The 8,743-nt window shown below is 37.7% G+C and overlaps 1 protein-coding gene across 1 annotated transcript in view; it reads right to left on the bottom strand.

Moving 5' to 3' along the window:
* The window catches only part of LOC116691725 (glycoprotein endo-alpha-1,2-mannosidase-like protein), a 17,840-nt gene that overhangs the window by 6,225 nt on the left and 2,872 nt on the right, over window positions 1–8,743 (bottom strand). The gene's annotated exons all lie outside the window — the stretch shown is intronic.

Raw genomic sequence — 8,743 nt, 5'->3', positions numbered from 1 at the left:
AAAGTCAAAGTATGTTATAAAAATGACAAACGTTTACAGTATAGTAGTACATAAAAATGTCTAAAAGTTAAAGTATAGTATGTCAAAAAAAGTAATAAAAAGTTATACTACAGTATGTCATAAAATTTCCAAAAAAGACATAGTATAGTATGTCATGAGAATGTCAAAAAGTCATAGTATAGTATGTAATAAAGACAGTATAGTATGTTGTAAAAGTCATAGTATACTGTAGTATGTCCTAAAATGTCTAAAAAAAATCCTAGTATAGTATGTAAAAAATTCTTATTAAGTAATAAAATGTCAAAAGGTTATTGTATGTTAGAATTATTAAAACATCATATAAAGACCATAGTATAGTATGTCATAATATAGCATGTCATTAAAAATGTGTCCAAAAAAGTCACAGTATCGTATGTCATAAAATGTCATAATATAGTATGTCATAACAATGTCAACAAACATTACATAGTAAGTCATACAAATGTCAAAAAGTCATAGTATAGAATGTCATAAAATATTCCATATGACATTATTTTTTTAAACTTTGTTTTCTAACTTTTTTAAAGGCGGCCTCTGAACGTGACACGAGAGTGTTGACTAGGCCTGCTTTGTCTGTGAAGTGGTTTCAGATAGTGTCGGTCATGATTTGACATATAAATACAACTGAGTTGCCAGGTTAGGAATGGCAACTTGTAGCAAGCTACTGTTTGGCAACGTCAATCATACGCTGGCTCCCTAAACTGGCAGCCACACATAAAACATTTGTGCACCCCTGCCTAAAGCATAGCATTTGATTAGATATCTGGTTTCTCTTCTCCAGAACCATGTTACAGGTGACTGTACTTGTTTAAAAAAATTCTAAAATCTATAATTCAAATAATATTAAACAGGCTTTAGCCAACAGTACACGATTCCACAGAATGCCATTTTACTAGACATTTTTGGACAGGATGCGACTGTAAAGAACCATGTTTTCACTGTTTTATTTTCATGGGAAATTGTCACACTGTAAGGGTTAAGTAAGTGCTGCCTCTCTGGAGACTTTTGCAACACTCACAGTTATGGACCAGTTAGAAATGGGCATTTGCAGTTGATGAACAAAAGCAGCAGAGGAACAACAGACCTGAAGTGACATGAACACAAAAAGTGCTTAAGTTGAATATTTTAAGGAACAGCCAGATAATTCAGAGACTTTGAATAATGTATGATCAAAGCGAAACACTTTTCTTCTCAAGCAGCATACACCCAAGGGGAACAATGTGAAGGAAATGGCTTTTTACAATGTTGGAGGCCACAGCAACTAAATGGATGTAAGATGTCCTCGGTGAGCTACATCACCTATATTTTATGATTCCTCTCCTATTTCTGATAAATCCCTTATGCAAGTCTGCATTTAGAGCAGTATTTTGCTTGAAAAAAGACTAAGAAGAATTAGAAAAATCACATTTTTGACCTGATGGTTGCGCTAGACAAAATGTTAAGTGATCACCAGAGTTGTTTCATTTCATCCTATGAGGTACATGAATGTGTGAAGCAAATTTCATGGACATCCATTCAAAAGTTGCGGAGACATTTCACGTACAAATCAAACGTCTGCTAGAGTAAAATTCAGTGGATCAACAAAACCATTAAGCAACCCACAGCGTGAATCCAACCATGAATGTCTATGCAAAATGTCATGGCAATCCATCTTATAGTGGTTGCCCAACAGACTGACATTCCCATCCACAGAGCCACACTGGTAGCCAGGATTTAAAAAAGCACTTACAGAAAATCTGCAGGATTAAAGCATGCTACTTGTATTTTGTAATGGGGTGTCCTTTACAGTGTTTACTATAGGGAAGATGTAATGCAAGCATGTGGTGCACACTGGACTGGAGTTTTTCTGTGGAAAAAGGACTATTGGCTTCACTGACTGTGCCAATATGACATTGGCCTTAAGTGTAATAAGGCTAATGTCAATGTGATGGCTGAAATTGGCTAAATCCTAGCAAATTGTCTTAAACTGCAAATGTCTATAGATAAACTGTCAACTGGAGGCAAGAAAAACAGAACCACATGTGTCATAAATGGAGCTGCTAAGTGCTTTTATGTGCTTTATAAATTTTGATGATGTAAGATGCACATTGCTGGCAAAATGTCAATTTGAATAAAAATAGAGGAAGGAAGATCCTGGCCATCTGAGTAACTCATAGCCTGGAAACAGTGTTAATGAACCTATAACTCTCTTGACTTTTTGTTAAGTAAGAGCCCAGTAAAGTGAGATCAAATCTGAACCTATTTTGAAAACATTATTAGCAGGTATGAAACCATGTAATCATCATCCATGGAAGGGAAAATACTGTTCTCGTCTCCTGTTCACTGCACCAGAAAGCAGGCCACTAGAAAGCTCATTTTCCAAACACACCGGCCCATTACTCTGTGGTCATTTAGAAGTAAATGAGACAGAGCTGATGCATTGTAATACCACACAAACATTGGCAGCATGGCATGGTCCAGAACAAGCACCGCATGATTCATGCTAGGCAGAGTGGAATTTAGTGCCATGTCATGCAGAAAGGACTAAAAGAGGGATATGAGCGAACACAAAGATAAAAGGTCAAGACCCTTATAACAATAAGATCAATTTTAACAAAGCTGAGCACATTTCTGTATGACACACACAACAATGGGGGGGTCACGTAAGACTGAATGTCAGCTACTCTGTGCATCTGGAAAGTGTGGCCATCATAGGGCACCCATGGGCACTATCCCACCGTCCACATCCAGCTACATGGCCTACTTACTGGATAGAACCTTTACAGCCCCTAAGGGTGCAAATTGTTCAGAGATGCACACTGAGTCATGGGACCCATGATGCACTTTTTCCCTCTGCTCCAGCTTCCAATCACCCCCCCCCCCCCCCCCCCCCCCCCCCCACCCTGTCCCTACCAAACCTGCCCCCATCCTCCCCTGGGCAGAAGAACTATTTCAGCTCCTCTTCAAGCGGAGGTAGAGCAGCTGCTCTCCTGGGGAGGCTCCATGTGATCTGCTCTCCAACTCTGCCATAAAAAAAATACAGGCTACACAAGCTGTGTGTGGGTGCTGTTGAAATGCTGTTCAACTTATATAATTGCTTATTGTGCAGTGTTACCCAAAGGAGGGGTCAGTGTGTTTTTAGCTGTGTGGTGTGGGATTGCCAGTGGAAGTTGGATTTGTTTTTGGTGAGATAGCTTCCCTACAGTTTCCATTCATCTGAACTCATCAATTTTATTTACATAGCAACAAATAACAACAACAGTTATCTCACAGCGCTTTTCGTAAAAGAGCAGGTCTAGACCGTACTCTGTGATGTTATTCACAGAAACCTAACAATTCCCACCAAGAGCAAGTACTAGGCGAAAGAGACAAGGAAAAACTTCCTTTTAAGAGGCCCAAACCTCGAGCAGAACCATGGCGGGTGGGCGGTCATCCGCCTTGACCGATTGGGGGTGAGAGAAAGAGGTCGACAGAGAGAGAGAGAGAGAGAGAGAGAGAGAGAGAGAGAGAGAGACAGCAAGACAGACAGACAGCTCACTGTACCAAGCTCACTGTAATCCTTGTCCTCAGCTAGGAGGAGAACTGCTGTCAAACAAAAGACAAGACAGCACAGGACACAAAAGGACAAAGACACCAGATGGAAAACAAAGTGCAAAACAACAGGTATCTTATCCCCCATTTACAGAATACATTTGTTTTACAAACATGCAGAATACAAGATTTCTGTGAGTTCATCTTATTTCAGTAATTTAACTTTATTTTTTTATTTGTGTGTAATTATTATTTGTGCGTAATCATACAGACTCTCCAAGGGCCTGATGATTCAAAACAAAACTGCTCATGCATTCTCACAAGCTCAGACTGGTAGCCACTTTGCAACTAAAAGCCGATTGCAGATATGTGTGTTTCTTGAACCCTGATCCGATACATTTTTGGCTGTTGCCACTGCTTCTGTGAGACCATCTGTCCTCCTCACTCAGACTTAATTATTTAAGGTTGTTGCTTTAGAAAATTTACATTTGAGTTCCAAATGATCAGAGCCAAAGGTCTTTTCCTTGTCAGCATTTTGCTAAAATTATGCAAGAAGAAGCACTCCAAAGATAATGTCCTTCTGTGCAGAGGGACTGGGCGGAGTTCATCAAAAACAAGGAGAACTTAAAGAAGAGGCTTGGAAATCATGCACTCAACGTGCTGCCGTTTACAATAAGAAAATATTCTAATGCTTTCTCTGCTGTGCTGTCCGATTGTGATGTTCTATGTGATTTTATGAGACAGCACTTCCTTCTTATCTCAATGAGGTTCTTAAATGTTTTTAAAACAGACTATATACAACTTATAAGGGTTTCTGAAACTGTGTAATGTTCCATCTGATGATAATAAATCACCTGTAACGGCAAACAAGACTAATAGTAAAAAGAACGCTATTTGTATATAGTTTTTATTAAGGCCTATGCCCGGGTCCAATTTTTCCTGCAAGGAACAAAATGATTTAGTCTAAGGAATGTAGACGGCGCTACACAGCACACATTCTGATGGGTCACAGATTTCGGCTGAACACCGGAAAAGCTTGTGTTATTGTAGCCAGCCAGATAAAGGGTAATAGGAGATTTCTTTATAAAGGGATAATTGTATTACAATTTTATTTTAGAAGTTATCTGCTGTAGTTATGGATGATACATGGGCAGGGCCATCACAGAAAATATGGAAATTTAATGAAGAACAACTAAAAGCTAAAAGGGAAAGTCAAAGTGAAAGACAACAGGCGAAATCAAAGTCACATTAAATCGGCCTTTTAACACATGGAAACAATTATGGGATTGGAAACTATTCATAAAATGTCCTCAGGTATCAATATGTCTATTTAATACATAAGACAAACTTTACAATAAGCGATGTGGTTGTATGCGCGATGTGGTTGTTGCACTTCTACCCCACAGCAAGAAGGTTCTAGGTTCATGTCCATGTCGTTCTGTGGAGTTTTCATGTTCTCCCCGTGGGTGCTCCGGTTTCTTCCCACCATAAAGACATGCATGCTAGGTAACTAGAACTACAATGGAAAATTAGCCAACTGGCTAACACTGGCGCATTTACAAAAATGTTGATTATTGTGCATTGTCCTAATCAAATAAATAAATCTATCATGCCAGTAGCCTGGATTAAATTACGTCCCCCTTCCATTTCGCACAGACTTTATATTCCTTTTAGTCCCTGTTTGTGGCTACTACTTTCTATTCCCTTGTCCCGTGTACCTGTGTAAAGTGTCCTTGGGTTTCATGAAGTGCGCTGTATATTTTGAAGTTATTACGTTGGTTGCTACAACAAACTTGTAGCCTATTTCTTTGGTTCAAAACACAGAGACAGTGATACCCAGTTTAGCTTACAAAACATCCAAAGTAGGCTAAGTTACTGTATAAAACACTTGAAATGCAACAATGCCTCTGTAACATATTCTCTTATTATAAAGGAATGATTTTCTGTTTGAGCAAAAATATTCATTGTAACTATATGTTAACTCCTAGACCTTTACGACAGCACGTGTGGTAAAAACAGTACCGGTTTTGTCCAAAGGGACTGCTTAAATCAACACAACCTGAAAGTTACATATAGCCACGTTATATTGATTAGTAGAATGCATGTCAAGGTCTGTTTTTCCACACACGCTTCCTCCACACTTTATATGAAAAAGTCATGCTGGCTCAGTCACTCATGACAATAAAGCATGGCATAACATGTAATCTATTATCTTCTCTGCTGACAGCATTTTGTGTAAAACCTCATCAGCTCAGCGTTGCATGTCTAATCCAGGCTTTCTTGTCTTGCCCTTGCATGGATACAATATTTCTTTGCCTGCAGCCAAACAGCAGACAAAACAAATGTGATATCACGTGTGACAGACTGGCCTGACAAACCGATTGCCTCTCATCAGAGTTGTTTATAGGGAGGACGAGGCTAATATGTGTCACATCTCTGCAGGAAAATAAATTATCTTTATCTTCACATCAGGATACAAACACCATCCAAACAACATCATAATAACTTGTTTTTAAATGATCCTCCCTATGACTTTGCTTTTGTAATTAACCTTGGTGATAACTTTAGCAAGTTGTAAATACAACATGTTTCCTTTAGCTTTAGCTAGTGACTGGTTATTTTCTGTCCTATGCATTCAAAAAGTAACATACATCAAAATGCAATTACATGTGGAACCTGCTGACATCAGCACAGATATATGACTCTTACTCAGTAAGAGTAGTGGTGATTGTTTTCCACAATTTACTATAATATAATAATATAGCCCCTGTTTAGCATTCTATTCTCTATGAACATCATTAGGGCTTTAAGTAACAATTATTTTCATTATTGATTACTGATAATTATTTGTTTTTGTTAATCGTTAGTCTATAAAATATCAAAAGAAATAACAGCAAATCATCATATTTGAGAGACTATAGAGAACAGTTTTCATTGTTGCCTGAAACATTCAAACTTTTAATTAATTATCTAAATACGTAGCGGTTAATTTTCTGTTGATCCTCTAGTCGACTAACACAAAACCTTACAGTAATGTGATTTTTTTTATTCTGGTTGGCTGGCTGATTTTTCTTTACTTAAACATGTAGTGCAAACGTTGTTGATGCATTATTAATGGCACCTGCTTTGACACAGAAAAACTCTTACACGCATGTCTCTTATATGTCATTTCAATTGACATGTAAACAGAAAGCTTCGAAGTAGCTTTTAATGTGCACATGAACAAATGATGTATCAACAAGCATTTTAAAGACTTTTTACAGTCTTAAAAAGACCTTAAACTCTGACCACTGTGTCATAATGTCATTATCCTTTCTGCATCTGACATGAATTGTATTGCATTACGAACCAGCTTTACCTGTAAAAGTTTAATAAGCATTCAATACAGTGACAGGAGTAAAAAAAAAAAAACAACAACAACATGGCAGGCAGTTTATTTCCTTGAATGTGCCATTTTCCAACCTAATTGGCAAATTGGTCATGTGGTTTTGCTACCCCCACCTCTCCACCCTGCTGATGTGGTCCTGAGCTCATTCAATCCCCACTAAAACAACTCATCCAGCAGCAGCAGCAGCTATTTGACTTTATTTTTTGCTCTAATGCTGGAAATGTCACTGCAGCTGAAAACATCTAAAGTCAAATCCCTAAGTAGTAAAGACAGCCTTATATGAGGCAGCAGGAAACGTTCAACAGCTCTCAACTTTACCTTGCGACAAAAACAAACTGCCGCTTTTGTGTTTAACTCACCACAGCACTATGGCTGCTTTGAGAGGACTATCCGGGGAAGTGTTAAGCTCTTTGCCCACCTCTGTGAAGCATCATTAATCGTTGCTCCTGTGTCACCGTACTCTTAGTGAGATGAATGGATGGAGAGATAGTGGACAGGTAATCATATTCACATGTCAAACCTTAGCCTTGGTCATTTTCTGGCAACCATTCAGAAATTACATAATGGGTATCTCTCCAGACATTGACATATACATTCAACAAGCTGGATGTTTTAAACACTTACCCTACTCAAATACTAATCTATAGCACATTGTCTGTGTTAGTTGTAGCATTCCTGTAGTTTAGTTTGTAGTGTTCAAAAGTAAGTGGGCACAGTTTAAGCTGGCTTACTTTATTCAATGGAGTGCCTCAACGTTCTGTGCTCGGCCTACTTTTCTTTTTTCTTTTCATAATTTAAGTGTTAATGCACATGAAACTAATACTTATTGCTATGCAGACGATAAGGTGTTGTATAACTGTGGATCTTCTGTCCCAACTTCATAAATACAGTCTGTCTTTAATATTTTGCAGTCTCAGCTCACTCAAATCAAACTTGTACTTAACTATGATAAAACTAGATTGATATTGATATTGTTTTATAATGCTAGCCAACAGACATTGTGGACATTGCTACAGCTCAGGGGAAGACAATGTAACTTATTACCTGTTACAAATGTGTAGATATTTTGCTTGATGTATATATTTCTTTGAAGCAACCTGGGATCGACGTTTCTCCCTTCCTGTCTGTCCCCGCTATATTTACTTTATGAAGCCATTCTGGGTGAATTACATTCATATCCCAGCATATTCAGTGTTCATCTTGCAATCATTATCTCAAATCACAAGACATATTTGCTAACAGAGATGGCCAGCAAAGCATTTGTTTTAATTTTCTATAGCCATTTGGAACGGAAAATATTTTAATGTATGGGATCCATCCGTTAAACAAGTGTTTTACGTTTTACGTTCTGGTAAATGCTTTTTAATTGCAATTTTTATCTTTTCTTTTTTTGATCTTAGTTTTTAATTTAGTTTTATTTGTTGTCTGATTTGTATTGTTTTGTCTCCAATTTTTGCTGCTGTCTTGGCCAGGTCATTATTGTTAAAGAGGCTGGTTCAATGGAATTTACGTGGTTAAATTAAATTCAAATACTGTAGAAGTTAAATAAAAGTTTTAAATACCCACTTCAAAGCCCTTACCAGCATTATTGATGGAAAACCAACTCTTCCATCAATAACTGCTAATTTAAAATGGACAAATCATTAAACAATCAACACTCTTTTCCGTGCAACTTGCAGTATGCGTAAACATTGAGCTGAATATCCTAACTCACAATGGATTTGATTCATTGCTCTTCTTCCAGCCTTAGACTCTTTTCCTACTTTGTTTCAGGTCACACACACACACACACACACACACACACAC

Source organism: Etheostoma spectabile, chromosome 6, assembly GCF_008692095.1.
Source record: "Etheostoma spectabile isolate EspeVRDwgs_2016 chromosome 6, UIUC_Espe_1.0, whole genome shotgun sequence".
NCBI classification, from domain to species: domain Eukaryota; kingdom Metazoa; phylum Chordata; class Actinopteri; order Perciformes; family Percidae; genus Etheostoma; species Etheostoma spectabile.
This window is presented reverse-complemented; position numbering and strand designations above follow the sequence as displayed.